Raw genomic sequence first — 17,134 nt, forward strand, 5'->3', positions numbered from 1 at the left:
TGTGGGTCAGCACTGTTATACTCTTAGGTCACAATATGTGCCCATGTGTTTCATGGGATATGAAGTTTTTTGTTTAACTGTTGTACTATTGGCTGCTGTGAAAGGTCAGTAAAGGAAGAGACAGCATAATCCTCGCCTCCATGTCCTTAATAGAATTGAAAATTCTTGATGCGTAAGCTAGAAAAAAAAAATTGTGTCGAGCCTTCTTTTACTATTAGGTAAAGGGTAAAGAAGGTCCGCCATATTAGGGAGGGATGCGAAAGACTGAAATGCTGATTTTGCTTGAGGGGGTTCTGTGGAACAGCTGAAGCTCACTTTGTTACTGTTGTGGCAAGGAAGACTGACAAGGAGCTAATTACTATTCATGTACCAGTTTTTGGGATGAAAGACTGCTCTTTCAGATAGAACCTTGCTTTCTGTCCATTCATTTATTTAGTATCACCCAGATTTTTTTATTTTATTTAAATTGGAAACATTTTTATGATGTTCCTGTTTCTTCCAATCTACAGGACAGTGCCATGTGTAACAAAGAAGCAACCTGGTTCAATACACTTGAGTTCCCATGTGTCAACAACAGTAGAAGAATTTAGACTAACCGAAAACTTGTTAGTAACATCTCTGTATAACGGTTGACAGTAAAATTCTCCATAATTAAAATACCAAGCATCTTTTGAAAGAAGAAAATGGCTTGTTAAAAACAAGTTAAATAATATTTTGGAGGAGATACTAACTATGTAAAAAAGACATGCTGCCCACCATTGATCCATTCTTACCAATGAGACCCAGATTATTTCATTAAATTTAAATTAGGGGTAGTGAACTGGACCCTGCAACCAGCCGAATAATGACCACTTTGGAGTGGTTCAACAGGATGGGCATTCCTTTCTCACGTTACAGAACCAGAGCGGAAGTTTAGGTGGAAGATTCCCCCAGAGTCTGTATCTTTGCCTGCCATGACCCCTGCAGTGATTTTAAAGCACTCTTTCTGTGCAGCACATCGAGCTAGCCTCATTAAATATTAAACCAAGATATCAGGAACATTATTCACTAATTAACACTGCAGTTTTCAAAACATTTTAGGATGTTATGCAAGGCTGTCAAAATGCATTAACAAATGTGTTGAACAATTACAACAGCAAAACCAACAAATTATGGGCACCTTCCACATGTTGAGCGCTTCACTTTGTCATCCACTGGATGCAAAAAATGGTGGACTCACCAAACAAAATGCAAGGCCAGCTGGGTGAATTAAATGAAAGCAGATGGGACAAATATTTTTCAGCTCAGATGTTTATTCGGCGATTCTCGCCATCACGAATATTGTTTTAGGTCGAGCCTGTGATAGCGCATGGGCTCTCGCTTGCGAGATTATTGTGTATAATAAGGGGCTTGAGGGCCCACCCATTGCTTACTATTCGTAGGCTCCTTTGTCACTCTTATTTTGTGCCCCTTTATTGGCCTGTGCAGGCTAAGCTGTCACCTCAATTGCCTTCCTGGAGCACGGACCAAGCACATACCGATTCTACTTAATTTAGTGGACATCTGCCGTTCACACAATGATTAAGGTACAATTTATTTTCTCCACCCCTCGCCCTTAAGCTTCTTTCCCCTTTAGCGCAATCTTGACCCCAAGGTATTGAAGTGCTTTACATGAGCTCCAGTTACGCGTCATCCATGTTATGCTTTTTATATTTTTTGTTTAAGATTGGTGGAATTAGGGGATTTGCTCAGACTCACAGAATGGTGAGCCCGTGCCGAAACTCGAACCTGACCCCCGTGCAATTTTACAGCATTTGGGGCTTTGAACTGAATTGAGCCATCCAGCCTGTACTCTGTCATGGAATACGTCACTGCTTCCCAAGGTCCGATGCCATCATGGACGTGACTGCTTGTTTTTGCCCGTTATCAATTTTTCTGCTGCACTATATTTGAGTCCAAAGTAAAGTACATTTCCTTTTTGTTTTGCTTTCATTTGTATCAGACCACCTTGATGTAAAGAGAAGAGTACATAAATACTCAGAAAAGCTTTGCATTCTTGGCATTCATATTTTTTGGAGCTCTGCTAGGATTCACTTTAAAACTGTGTTGTTTTGCCTAAATGTTAATCCACTAATTTTTAGGGTTCAGCCTGCAATAGCGCCTTGCTTGCCTAACACTTAGTAAGAAAAAGGGCTTGTTTAAAAAAAAAAAAAAATTGCATTAGCACTGGATCAGTCATAGCCCTTTCTTAAATTATTTTTAGCAATTCTGCACAGCAACAGGGTGGCTACAAATCGTTGTGAAACTAAGCAATGACCATGCTGAACAGCATAAGCAAAACACATTGGCAGCTGCAAAAAAAGGATGGGCCTACCCCGCAGAATGGTCTCCCATGTCACACAGCTATTCATTGGTCTTGAGCTAAAAGGGGACCTCTTGAAGGGTTGGGGGCCACCTAGAGGGTTGAACTGAGTCCTTGGGGCTTCAGGGGCCTGGTTTACTCCCGATATGCCAATATGTCTCAAAGGCGAGGCCTATTTGCTTTGCCAATGTTTGTTTTCAGAGTAACGCATTAGTGTTTTTTTCCCTGTAAATAAGGAATGAGAATGCAGATTTTGTGAGTGTTTTTGTAGTTGCTCGCCTTTTAACGATCTGTACGCAGTGTGTGTGCAGTGGGTAAGAGCCTATTGAAAGGACCAGTTTTTATGCTTGGTAGTTTGCTGCCCCCGTGTGCTTAATTTTGTGTACTAAGCAAGCCAGCTTGAATATGTTTCTGGACTCTATCGGAAGCCATTTGAAATACACTGTGTGGTTTGCACCCGTGGAGGTTCGTCGAGTGCAAACAGAATTGCTCCCATATAAAACCGTGAAGGCTTGAAGTGGCAGGTTTTGGTGCCAGAGGTGGCCACATGTGACATGTACCCTGAGGGGCATACATGGCAACAATTTAGAGCAGGCAAGTGGAAGACTTAAAAAAAAAAAAAAAAAAAAAAAAAAATTGTCGGGAGAATGTATTTTCCCCATTGAGTTCGATTGATATAGAAGTCAATCTGTCTGAATCTTATCTATTGGCATTTCATTTTTGGCAGCTTAATAACACAGCACAAACAAAAACGGAGTTCTACTACAGTTTTTATTGGCGCCATGTAAAACTGCCATAAATAAAGTGTGGAGGCCTATCACACGCTCTAATGTGCCCCTCCAGGAATTGATTACAAAATATTAACTTTTTTGTGGCAATTCTTGGAGGGATAGATGGGAACGTGCGTGACGGGGTTGTAAGACACAACCATGCATGCCTGCACTACGCATGCCTAAACAACGCACTTTGAACCAAGACTGCGTCTTTACCACACATGCCTTTACAATTAATTTCATTGTAAAAGCAGGCTTGTAGAGTAATAAATTCCCTCCCCTCTGCCCTGCGCCCTAATACCAGATACCCGAGCTCTGCAATCCACCCCGCCCCAGCCCTTAAAACTGCTCCTCCCCCCCTGCCCTGAGCCCTTAAACAAAATCAATCAACATTTTGAAAACGTGACTTATTACCCAAGGGGTCTCAAAGCGCTAGCTGGGGGACGCCGATCAGTCAAAGAGCCAGGTCTTGAGGTCCATCCTGAACTGAGCCAGTGAGGGGGGGGCGGGATACAACTGCCTGAGGTGGAGCAACATGGTGTTCCAGGTCTGCACAGCGACCAGCCGTGTTCTTCCAGATCCTGGGGATGGTAGTGAGGGCCAGTTGTGCTGAGCAGAGTTGCCGGGAGGGTATGTAGAAGGAGAGGCGTTGTTGAGGTAGGTAGTTCAGACATTGTGGAGGGCCTTGTATGCATAGGTCAGGATTTTGAAGGTGATGCATTTGTTGACGGGGAGCCAATGTAGGTCTCTCAGGTGGGCAGAGATGTGGCTGTGGTGGGGGACGTCCAGGATCAGTCAGGCTGCGGCGTTCTGTATTCTCTTGAGTCTTGCTTGGTGTGTTTTGGTCTATTCCGGTATAGAGTGTGTTGCCATAGTCTAGTTTACTGCTGACGAGTGCGTGGATGACTGCTCTAATTGTGTCAAAACCCACCCTGCCCATAAAACTATTTCTTCCCCTCCCCCCGCCCTGAGGCCTAAAACTCTTGACACCTGCTAAAAACTACCCAGACCCCAAATACCCTTCCCTGATCGTTAAAAGTGACCCTCACCACTCAAAACTGCCCCCCCAGCCCTAAACCCCGGACCCTGCCCTAAAACTACTCTAACCTCCCTGCCCCAAGTCTTAAAACTGACCCCTCCCTTCCCTTAAAACTACCCCTACCCCGAGAGAAAGAGAAAAGACATTTATATATATATATATATATATATATATATATATATATATATATATATATATATATATATATGTGTGTGTGTTCAAAGCTCTATTTAAAGCAGGAATGTGTTAGGATAATGGAGAATGCTGCACTATGTACACTGCAATAAAGTGTATGGCTGCTTTGGAATTGGGCTTTGGCAAATGTTTCTTTCTTTGTGAAGTATTCATTAACAGGGTGCCCCATCTCTTTTAACCAAGGCTGCCCTGCAGGGCTGGAGGCCCCTACGGATGAAAGATATTATATACATATATTTTTTTTTTTATGGGTTAAAACCACAAGCGGGAGTGGGTTGGTGGCAGGGGCTGGGAGTGTAAGGACAGGGAAAGTCAGACACTGGAAGTGATGGGGTTGACATGGGTGTGCACATTGAGAGGTGTGCCACTGGGATCAGATTTGGGGAAGGCTAGTAAAGGGACAGGGATGGGAAAGGTGGACATGATCCACCCAACATCTTCCCCCCACCTCATTCACTTTCCATACTCTTGACCCACCTAGCCACCGGCCCAGACACCATTGTTCCCTCCCAGTGTTTGTCCACACAGCCAGACCACTACCCTACCCCATTCACTGCCCATCTGCCACCTGTGGCACTGTCTCCACATTAACCACTCCTCACATTCCCCCCACCTCTGTCACAACCCACCAGCCCCAAGCATAGATCTCTGTCCCAACATCACGCCCTTTCCGATCGCTACACCATGAACGTCAAATCACCAAAATGCCAGGGGTAGTGGAAGGAACATCATACGCACTTTAACCTCAATGACATCATAGGAACTAACATAATTTGATGGCCCTTTGTCCTTGAATCCCAGGTATTTATGCCATGATTTTGATGACAGGCTAAATGATGTCACTAAAGCCTAGCGTCTATCTCAAAAAGAAAACGTATGGCTAAATCACACGGAAATGCACACAGAAGACACTTAAGAAATAATGGGCCGGCCCAATGGTATGAATTTGTATGGACCACCTATTGAATATGAACTGCCCCGTTGGTATGAATCACTCCTTATTTTTAATACGATTTGTTTTATTGGCACTTTTAACAACTATCACAACACATACATTTCAAGTACTGAGAACAATGGATCGAGGCAACGTGTTTAAAAAATATTTATGTTTTTTAATTTGCTTCATTTTATTTTACATTCTAAATAATGTTTTTATTATTGCTAAAATGTAATTTCCCAGTGAGAGTTGCAGAAAATAAACCACGCCCTTCAGAACACTGGTTGCCTTCTGTCCATGGCCCTGTTTATGCAGCCTCTGAGGTCACGGGGCACAAAGTCTGTACCACGGGCTGCAAGGGAGAAGACACCATTAGTGACCCCTAAATGACACCCATGCATTACACCCCTTCCCACGCCCTAGACACTAAACCCCACCCCACAATTCTACCCACACCTCATTTACTAATCACATGCAACCAACGCTCTTGATGCCATCTTAGCCACTACTTGGTTGCCCCACCTGGTCCCACACCCTATTTTTAGTTAACGTTATCACTTATCACCCACACACCAGACCAGAGGTGCACTAGGAGGCTCCTGAAACAAAACAACTCCATTGACCTCCATATTAAATCTGCCACTGAGAGAAAGAGAGGGGAGGAGAAAGAATGAGCTCACACACACACACATTACAGAAATGTGAAGATTATATGTTACTTTTGAAAGAACAAGAGCAGAAGATATGATTACAGAAAAAAAAAAAAAAAAAAAAAAACCACACCTTTCTGAAACAACCATGCTTTTCTTCTATGAAACATCAAATTACAAACCAAGAGCCCATAGGGCCCTCGACTCACACTCGCATCAGACACTTTAATAAACTCAGCATAAAATGAGCTTTGGCAACACTATTAGGTATTGCTTGTATTTTGAGGAAAACATTAAAAAAATTACAGTGAAAGAAAACAGAAATTAATGTTTTCTGTTTACAAAAAATCTAAGCGGTTTAGTGTCCCAATGACATGCAAAAGTCACTCAATACCTCATGCCTTGCAAGTGAAGCGCACCATGGCAGGGGGAATGATACACCAAACAGCCAATACTCTTCAGACTGGAGCCAAAGCTTACTTTAAGTATCCATTTTAAACAATGGATATTTCAATAGGTATTTTAGCCGTCTGTTTTGTCAAGCCAGGCCTAAAAAAAGGCTTTCACATCAACTGCCTAAGTGCATACTGACACCACTGTCAGAAATTAGCAGTTTCCTTCACTGTTTAGACTCGAAAAGAGCACATTATAAATATTGTGATCATTAGGACTGAGTGGAGCAAATTAGCGTTTCTGTGTGAAAACTCCTTGTCACTTATTCCCTTGTGCAGGGGTACTGAAGTCTTACCCATCTGTGTGTAGGGAAGCCGCATTCCAGACAAAGCATTATCGCAAGGCTGAATCCCTTCTTTGGCATATCAAGGACATGACGTATCCAGCTACTTCCTGCTACTTGGCACATTTCTAGTGAAATAGCACTGCAAAGCCCAGCGGTGCCTATACACCAAAGCGTAATAATAAATATTGGACTAGGGACATTTTTCCTACCAAAAACTTGCCAGCTCATCATCTTTGCATTGTGGGTCTTAGTTGGGGGAACCCAAGAACAACAAACAACTTTAAACAGTAACTATAAAAACGATTTTAGGTCCATGCACAAGCAGCTAATCCAGTCCAGATATTTTTCCATTTCATTCTGGGTCTTGTAGTTATGATTGCATAATGGGGTAAACAACGCTACGGTTCCCAAACTGCCAAAAATAAATACATATATAACCTAGAATAGATGTATGCACTTCTCACTCGTGGACACGGGTGTTAGACCTGACAGCCTTAGGGTGGTCACCCTCAACTTTTTGCCTGCCTCCATCCACTCTTTGACACTGTTTTTTCTGGTTTTAGGACTCTGCACACTTTACCACTGTTAACCAGTGCTAAAGTGCATATGCTCTCTCCCTTAAAATATGGTGACATTGGCTCATACCGAATTGACTTATTTAATTTACTTATAAAGTACCCAGTAAAGTGCACTACATGTTCCCAGGGCCTGTAGATTAAATGCTATTAGTGGGCCTGAAGCACTGATTGTGCCACCCACATAAGTAGCCCCATAACCATGTCTCAGGCCTGCCATTGGAAAGCCTGTGTGTGCAGTTTCACTGCCAATTCGACTTGGCATTTAAAAGTACTTGCCAAACCTTAAACTCCCCTTTTTCTACATATACGTCACCCTAAGGTAGGCCCTAGGTAATCCATAGGGCAGGGTGCTATGTAGAGAAAAGGTATGACATGTGTGTGTAGTTTATATGCCCTGGTAGTGTAAAACTCCTAAATTCGTTTTACACTGCTGTGAGGCCTGCTTCTTTCTTAGGCTAACATTAGGGCTACTCTCACATGCTGTTTGAGTGGTAGATTCTGATCTGAAAGGAGTAACAAGGTCATATTTAGTATGGTCAGAATGGTAATACAAAAATCCTGCTGACTGGTGAAGTTGGATTTAATATTACTATTTTAGAAATGCCACTTTTAGAAAGTGAGCATTTCTCTGCACTTAAATCTTTCTGTCTCTTACAATCCACGTCTGGCTGGGTTAGTTGACAGCCCCCTTGTGAATTTCACTCAGACAACCCCAAACACAGGATGCTCAGTCACAACTGCACACATCTGCATACTGAATGGGTCTCCCTGGGCTGGGAAGGTGGAGGGCCTGACACTTACATGTTAAAGCACAGTGGCCTGCCCTCACACAATGGACTGCCAAACCCCCTACTAGGACCCTGGCAGATAGGATGGAACTAAAAGGGGACCTTGTGCACTTCTAAGCAACTCTTTGAAGTCTCTCCTACTTCAAAGGCACATTTGGGTATTTAAACAGGGCCTCTGACCCTACCAACTCAGACACTTCTGGACCTGAACCTACACCCTGTCAAGAGGAACTGCTTGGCTACCCAAAGGACTCACCTGACTGCTTTTCTGCAAAGGACTGCTGCCCTGCTGTCTTGCTGCCATCTGGCTCTGCTGAGAAGTGCTCTCCAAGGGCTTGGATTGAGCTTGCCTCCTGTTTTCTGGAGTCTCAGGACCAAAAAGACTTCATCTCTGCAAGGAACTCCTTGTGCAGCGAAATTTCGACGCACAGCCTGCCAGAAACGATGCACAGCCTGCATCACGGTGAGAAAATCATCTGACGGCGAACTGGAACGACGCAGCCCGGCTCCCTGAGTGGAGATAGACGTTGTGACTGGAACTTCGACGCACAGCCCAATGGATCGACGCATAGCCGAGCCGGAACGACGCAGCCAGACTTTCTGCGGGAGGAATCAATGCAGCGCCTGCCATGCGACAGAAATTTCCCCGCATCGCCCACTGGATCGATGAAGCTCCTGTGACTTCACCCTGCACGCCCAGGATTTCTCCACATCGTCCCCAGGGCGTCCAAATACCCGCAACCCGAAGAGGATCCAAGTCAGCACGTCGGAAATTGACGCAAAGCCCTTGCTGCGTGGAAAATATCGACGCATCATCTGTGTGCGCCCAGAGAAACCAATGCACACCTCCCAGTTTTCCATGCACCTTCTCCTCTGCGGTTCCTTGCGGATAATTTAGACGCAAACCAGGTACTTTGTGCTTGCAAAAGACACTTCTTGCTTGTAAGAACTTAAAACTCTTTATCATTTTCTAAAGTGATATTTCAACGTGTACTTATCAAATTTTGATCGTTTTGACCTGCATTTAATCAGATAAATATTCTATATTTTTCTAAACCTGTGTGGTGTATTTTTGTGGTGTTGATACTGTGTGTGTTATTGCATGATTTATTGCACAAATACTTTACACAGTGCCTTCTAAGTTAAGCTTGACTGCTCAGTGCCAAGCTACCAGAGGGTGGGCACAGGATAATTTGGATTGTGTGTGACTTACCCTGACTAGAGTGAGTGTCCTTGCTTGGACAGGGGGTAACCTGACTGCCAATCAAAGACCCCATTTCTAAAACCGAGAAACTTAACAGAGCTATAAGAGTTACAAAGTACAAAGGATTGTTAGAGTTCACCGCAAGAGGATTGTGGTGTGATACCATGGACTTTTAGGACCGCGATATGCTGCACAGTCCTACGCCACAATAGTAGTTGAACCCTAGCCAGACAATACCCACTGCATTTACCTATAATATAGTGTATATCAACACAGATATTTTAAGGCAGGAGCAGGGCCGCAGGACTTATGCAGCTGGGGAGGGCCAAATTATGCAGCAGAATTGACTAAATTAAGTGGCAAGAAAAGTCAAATTATGAGGCTTAATGGGGCACATTTTGTGATAGTAAAACATTATCCTGCCAGTTTTAGGCTTAACACTGGGCATTGGTTGCACCTGACTGGTACCAGTTTAACATACAAAGATAACAATAAGCAACAGACGTGATCAGTCAATCTTTGTGAAGGGCCTTCCACTGTGCTGCATCATGTGTTGCTGTGTTTTTAGTAATGTTTGAACCGTTGATCAATTTATTCTGTTAAAATCTGCATATTATGCAGCAAATTGTAGATTATGTGGCAAATCTATAATTATGTGAAAAATGCCACAGCTGCACAATCGCATAATTCCAGTGGCCCTGGGCATGGGCAAGTTAGGCAATTAACCAAGAATCCCACCTACCAATTAGCTTCCTGTAAAATGATCAGGAAAGTCAGAATTCCCAGAGTAATAGGTGTGTATGAATCAGATTAATTTTTGATAGTTGGTGATACCATTTTCACAGATGCCTAGTTTGCATGCCTGGCTGGCCCAACCTTAACCCACCTGCTTTAGCTAATTGCTGGCAATTAAATTAAATATATATTTTTGTTTGTCTCATGCCTGCTTCCCTAGTTCACCTTACCTCTTCAACCTCACTCATCTTTCATTACCCCTTTCTCTCTCTTTACCTATTGTATATAGGTATGTACCTCACTCTCTTCCACTCAACTGTTACCTCACTTATGTCTACCGCTGTCAATACACCCCACTCTAGCTGCCTCTCACTCTCGAGCTCACATCTTTACCATTCTTTATACTTCTACTCCCTCGCTCTACTTCATCCATTTCTTCACTTCTGCTTTCATCTCACCTCCCTACGCCTCTGCTACATCTTCTTCACCTCATCTCTCTCTATCTGCCTATTGCTTACCTCACGCTCAACCCATTCTCTATACAATCACTCCACCCAACTTTGCACGGCAGCTCATTTTTCTTACATCTCTCATTACCAGTGGCATAACATTAGTCTCCACAACCCCCGCGGTTGGATGAGGGGGCAAGCTCCAGGGGGTCCCTCGGCACAGTACCCTGGTCTGAGAGCTCCTGACAGCCTCCGCCATGTCCTTTGCAGGGCGCCTCCCCAAGCTTTGTTTCTCCACTGCTCACTACCTCATTATCACTGCCACAGATCTCACATGCGTTCTTCAGGCTCTCGGATCACTGCACCTCCATCTCCATCTCTTTCTGCCTCCAATCCCTCTACCTCACATACTCCTCTTAGTTGCGAATTCTTTTTCTCTGTCTCCCTTTTTTTTTTTTTTTTTTTTTAATCCAGCCATCATTACTTTTCTGGGGCGGCTCCTCCGTTTTGGCAGAGGAGTGTCGCCCCTCTGCTGGAACCACCAGATCAAGGCATAAAATAAAATGATAACAAAGCAGATAATAAAACTGCTTTATTATCAGTGGCGTAGCGTGGGTTGTCAGCACCCGGGGCAAGGCAAGTAATTTGCACCCCCTAACCCGTGGATTTAGTCGCTTCCAAGTTGTTGCGCCCGGTGCGGCCGGCCCCCCCCAGTACCCCCCACGCTACGCCACTGTTTATTATAATTTATTTTGCTTGTAGGAGCCACAGCTGAGTCTCGAGGGCGGGACCATCAGCAGCTGGCGGAGTGGGGGGCACATGTCACTGCCAGCGCGCATGTTGGTTTGGCCCACCATCTTAGCATGCACATCAGCAGGGCTCAGAAGCACAGTCTCGCAGTACCTGCTGGAGTGTGAAACCAGCCCGCTTTCCCAATCCCAGCGCCTCTCTCATGGTGGGTAATACAAGCATGAGAGCATTGGTTGGATTGGCGCAGTGGAGTCTGGGAGCCTTTGTGCATCAGAATTCAGTAGCTGAAGAGAGCAGTGAGGTGGAGAGGCAGCAGGTAAGTTATATTTTTATTTTGTTGCCCCCCTCACTGCCCCACAACTTTTCCATGCTAGCAGTAGTCACTGTTACTTTTTCTCTCCCTCTCTGCGCCACCTCCTTGTTTCAACTCACCATCGCTACCACACCTCTGCTTTTCTTCGTTTATACATCTCTGCCTCACATGTAGAGGATACCTTTTTCTAGCTGTCTCTTTCTCACCCTCTTCTCTCTACCTCTTTAGCAATCTCGCCTCAGTCTCTCTACACCTCTTCTCTTTTTCTATCATTCAAACCATCTCACTTTTCTCTCTAAATCACTATTTTTATCTGACTAGTCTTTCCTCTTCTCATTTTATGTTTGGCTAGCTCACCCTCTCATTATCTTGCATCTCCGTGTACATCTCTCACTGACTCACAACTCTGTCTCTACTTCTCTCTAGCTTACGAGTCAAATTTCTACCTTACTTCGTTCGACCAAAGTCCTTGGGGTTTCCCAGAAAACATATCTACCATGCACTTTCCTTATCTCTAGCTCTCTCGATCTCACTCTAAAACATCTGTGTCAATACCTCTCTTTTTCCATCGCTTCCGGCTTCTATGAATCTTTCTAGCTATCTGGTATTTATTTCCCTTCACCTTGCCTCGGCCACCACCTCACTCTTCTCTCTCCCTCATCTCTAGCTATATCCAATTTCATCCTCCAATTCACGTGTTATAATAGTCTATGTACTATTCAGCTCTTCCATCTCCCGCCCCCTTATTTCTCTTCCTGAAAAAACTAAGCGGACCAGTGCAAACAGAGGAGAACAAAGGAGAGGCAAAGAAATAAGGAGAAAACTCCCAGATTTCACCCAAAGGAATGGTGAATAATAATTGAGGAGTGTTTGTATTTTCTCTATTGGAGTGATAGTTCCACTTATGAAGGAGGATTTACATTTGAATACAGATAGCTGAGCCCTAAAGCTGCAATTTCAAGCGCTATATGCTTAGGGCCTGTTTAATCTTTATTGAATGCACTGGTCCACAAACCATCCATCAGGATTGTTACCCTTACCATATTTTTCCCCACAATCAGAAAGCAGGCTGGCTGTGCACTGAATTCCACGTGAAATATTGGTACAGAAAACAAATCGAAATGCTAAAAGAAATGGTTTTCTTTTGGCACTGTTCGCATACTATCTCTGGGCACCCTGGTTTTAGGCTATGTTTTTTACTTCCCACCATTTCTAAAAGTTTACCATCTAATTTAATTTTGTGTGGCATTATAAGTAGCATAAAATGAGTGAGAAATAGAAAGTTGCTTCGAACAAGGGGCCCAAAAATATGTCTTACCCGTGACCCCAAAAGCCTGTAAGATTGCACTATATACCAACACTAAAAGCTTGGCATGCAACATTCACAGGTGCTCACAGGTGTGCTGCAGAAGCCCAGACACAACCAGTGGCGTGGTGAACCCCCAACTTTAGTAGCTACACAGCCTGGTTGCCACTGGGTCCAGTGGATTGGTAAACTCGGCCCCTCTAAAATGCTCATTAAGGGCACTTCTGCCGGCTTACTAAAGCTTATAATATTATACAAAATAGTTGAAGAGCATACGCAGAAAGCTGCTGAATGAGGTAAGTACAGTGAAGGAGATGGGTGGAAGAACAATCATTGAAATGGAGAACAAACATTGACAAAGCCAATAGGTCTTGCTTATGTAAACTTTTTTTTGGTTCGTTCATTTTTTTACCATGTTGCACAGCAGCACAGCATGGTGATTTATTTTCTTAAAAAGTGAAATAATGTCGGTAATGCTGTTGGCTTTAGATATATATCTATATATATATATATATATATATATATATATATATATGCTTTTTACTGTGAAGCACAGCAGCTGCGCAACATGGGAAAGAAACAGTCCAAATCTCTTTACTATTTGGATTTATAATATTTTATGACCTGCTGTACAGAAGTGATACTGTGTTGTTTGTGAAGAATGACTTTGCTTATTTCCCAAGCTGAACTTATCCCAGTGTCATTTTTCAGACACGTTTAGCAGCACCTGCACTTCTTTCATTCTAAGCAGCAACATGCAGGCTGGGAGGAGACTTTAAAAAAAAAAAAAAAAGTATTTATCTTCAACTCTGGCTGTGCCAAAGATAAAGGCTTAAGTTAAGGGGCCATCAAGCCTCCTTTTGTTCCAGTCCCATCCTGGTTGGCTGTGGTCAGGAGGCTCACACTTAGATGCAAATGGAAAGGAGGCTAAAGAAAGGCTTACAGCTGGTCATCACTTGGAGAGAGGCATGCTTTTGACTTTGCTCAGTCCCTGGTTATAAGAGAGATGCATGCACTGTAAGTGGCAGAATTGTTAGTAGCTATGTAAATACAACTATTTTGTTTCTTTTATCACAGTACTCATCCCAGTGCAGTGTCAGAGCACTTTACATAATATACATGGGCAATAAATCACGTAAGCTTGTAAATCAACGTACACGATGTTTTATTGCATAAAACAGCCAGGGTTGCAATGTGTAGGAGTTTTTCACGTCCTTCATAGCTCACTGTGCTCTGCTAAAAGGATTACAATTTATTAACTGCAAGATTCACTTACCCAACACCTTATCCCCAAAATCACAATCCAGACCCATCCATCCCAGCCCTCTGAAAATACATCATCCAACCACCCCTTGCTCTGACACCACACTACAGACCAAGTTATCCCAGCCCTGAGACGAGAGCTTATAACACTTAAAGGCCCCTCACAATTCGTCCCTATGCATCCTCACAACACAGAGACTGACAGCCATGCCGCAGAGAGGCTTGACATGGACAGACCTTTCTCCTGCAGACCACCACCCAGGCCTCTATGACGTACCCTCATCGGCGACCCCATCCTTCCCCAGCCCCGCATTATCACTTACAGGCCCCACCACCACCCACTGACCTCGGCAGGTTCAGAATTTTCTCTGAAAACCAGCTAAGCGCGCTCCTCTTGTAACCTTACTGACAGTGTTCCCCCCACCTTTCACACAACCCCTCAAAAAGAGAATCGAAGCGATCTTGAGTGCCCGTCCTCTCAAACCTCCGCCCTCTCCACAGCCTCCAAAATGGCAAACTATCAAGCCCATTGTTGCCTGCCGCTCATATGTTTCAATACTTTCAGCTGTTACGGGGCAGAAGTAGCAGGGTCGCGAATTCATGGCTGATATTGCCATTTTTTTAAATCAACTTCTTTAAAGTAAAACGCACCTGGGTATGCGCTCATTACCTGGTCTTCCACTGACCCATCTTGCACCGAATGCCAGCAAAAGCCAAAACCACAGCAACATCTTAGAAACACTGATCACCTCACGCTTCCCAGAGCATTGTATGTAATAAGAGCATCTAATGACGTGCAGCTGCCTTCATCCCTGGGGGAACGGGGAAAGGTGACCAATCAATCACAGAGGAGGGGAGGGAGAGAGAGAGCTCCACCCACATCAGCCTCTTCCAATTTAGGTTTCAAAATCCGACCATATTGAGTTCTTCATACATTGAAAGGCGATCCCTAACTTTTGTATCACAGTCGTAGACATCAAGAGTACTGCTACTTCACACATTTTTTCCAGTATGAGGATTGTGTATAGGCAAATCATGCCTAATTTGCATTTGAACATATTCTTTTTTTTCTCCACAGGAAAATAAAAAATAGCTTCGTTCGTTGAGAAAACGTTCCCTCTTCTTTACCATTTCAGTATGGAGGTTATGATCAATGCGCTGAAGTGTTCCAAGGTTCATGTGGGAGTAGCGAGCTCATCTATTCTATTTGTTTCCTTCGCAACCTGGTACTTGTAGTTCTGGATTTATAATAGAGCAAACAGGACTACAAGTAACAGAATGCAAATAAAAAATAACTGGCTTGCATGAGCTACTCACAAATGGACATTCAAAACCTGAGCCATTTGCCTTCTCTAAAAAGACACTTGCATCTGCACTTGTAAGTGTAGTTGGGTTCACTGCGGGGAACTACCTGCAAAACGCCCCTTCAGGGCCCGCAAACTTACCAGATGGTGGATTTTACTACATTTTGCGAGGCTACATCCCTTCCCCTATCTCGCCCCTTCTTTCTCTCAAGACCGTAAAATGACAGCACTGAAATATTCACCGTAAGGCATCTCATTTTAAATAGTTTTTTCTATTTTCTGTATGTGAAAAGTATGTATCCCCTGGAGAAACACCTTACCCAACGCGGTCACCTGTTTTGGAATGTTTCTGTCTGCTTTTTTTGCCTAAAATACACAAAGCTTCTAAATTCACCAGCTCCAAGTGTGAGTGGCTCATCCAAATTAACTAATTTACTTTGCATTCTGGGATTTGAAGTCCAGTTGATCCTATGATAAAATCGAGGCCTAAAATGCAGAGAAAAAATTTGGACTGAATGAGCTGCTCACGCATGGACATGCGAAACTTGAGAGCAGCGATCGACTTCAAATCGTATGAGGTGTAGGAAACTGCAAGAAAACGTTTTTCAACAACCCCTTTTGCCGTGGGGAAATATGCTCCCTTGAAATAGTGAAGCAAGTTGTAGGTGGTAGTAAATCGTGACACCCGTCTTACTGATATACAGGGAGTGCAGAATTATTAGGCAAGTTGTATTTTTGAGGATTAATTTTATTATTGAACAACAACCATGTTCTCAATGAACCCAAAAAACTCATTAATATCAAAGCTGAATATTTTTGGAAGTAGTTTTCAGTTTGTTTTTAGTTTTAGCTATGTTAGGGGGATATCTGTGTGTGCAGGTGACTATTACTGTGCATAATTATTAGGCAACTTAACAAAAAAAAAAATATACCCATTTCAATTATTTATTATTACCAGTGAAACCAATATAACATCTCAACATTCACAAATATACATTTCTGACATTCAAAAACAAAACAAAAACAAATCAGTGACCAATATAGCCACCTTTCTTTGCAAGGACACTCAAAAGCCTGCCATCCATGGATTCTGTCAGTGTTTTGATCTGTTCACCATCAACATTGCGTGCAGCAGCAACCACAGCCTCCCAGACACTGTTCAGAGAGGTGTACTGTTTTCCCTCCTTGTAAATCTCACATTTGATGATGGACCACAGGTTCTCAATGGGGTTCAGATCAGGTGAACAAGGAGGCCATGTCATTAGATTTCCTTCTTTTATACCCTTTCTTGCCAGCCACGCTGTGGAGTACTTGGACGCGTGTGATGGAGCATTGTCCTGCATGAAAATCATGTTTTTCTTGAAGGATGCAGACTTCTTCCTGTACCACTGCTTGAAGAAGGTGTCTTCCAGGAACTGGCAGTAGGACTGGGAGTTGAGCTTGACTCCATCCTCAACCCGAAAAGGCCCCACAAGCTCATCTTTGATGATACCAGCCCAAACCAGTACTCCACCTCCACCTTGCTGGCGTCTGAGTCGGACTGGAGCTCTCTGCCCTTTACCAATCCAGCCACGGGCCCATCCATCTGGCCCATCAAGACTCACTCTCATTTCATTAGTCCATAAAACCTTAGAAAAATCAGTCTTGAGATATTTCTTGGCCCAGTCTTGACGTTTCAGCTTGTGTGTCTTGTTCAGTGGTGGTCGTCTTTCAGCCTTTCTTACCTTGGCCATGTCTCTGAGTATTGCACACCTTGTGCTTTTGGGCACT

General features: G+C 43.6%; 1 long non-coding RNA gene across 1 annotated transcript in view; it reads right to left on the reverse strand.

Annotated features, from left to right (window-relative positions):
• LOC138265042 (uncharacterized) overlaps positions 1-14,798 on the reverse strand; it is a 70,832-nt gene extending 56,034 nt beyond the window's left edge. Inside the window, exon 1 of the long non-coding RNA XR_011199303.1 lies at positions 14,731-14,798. This is a non-coding gene — a long non-coding RNA (uncharacterized lncRNA). The remainder of the gene's footprint in view (positions 1-14,730) is intronic.
• Positions 14,799-17,134: the final 2,336 nt, after the last annotated feature.

This window comes from Pleurodeles waltl, chromosome 11 (genome assembly GCF_031143425.1).
Source record: "Pleurodeles waltl isolate 20211129_DDA chromosome 11, aPleWal1.hap1.20221129, whole genome shotgun sequence".
In the NCBI taxonomy this organism is placed as follows: domain Eukaryota; kingdom Metazoa; phylum Chordata; class Amphibia; order Caudata; family Salamandridae; genus Pleurodeles; species Pleurodeles waltl.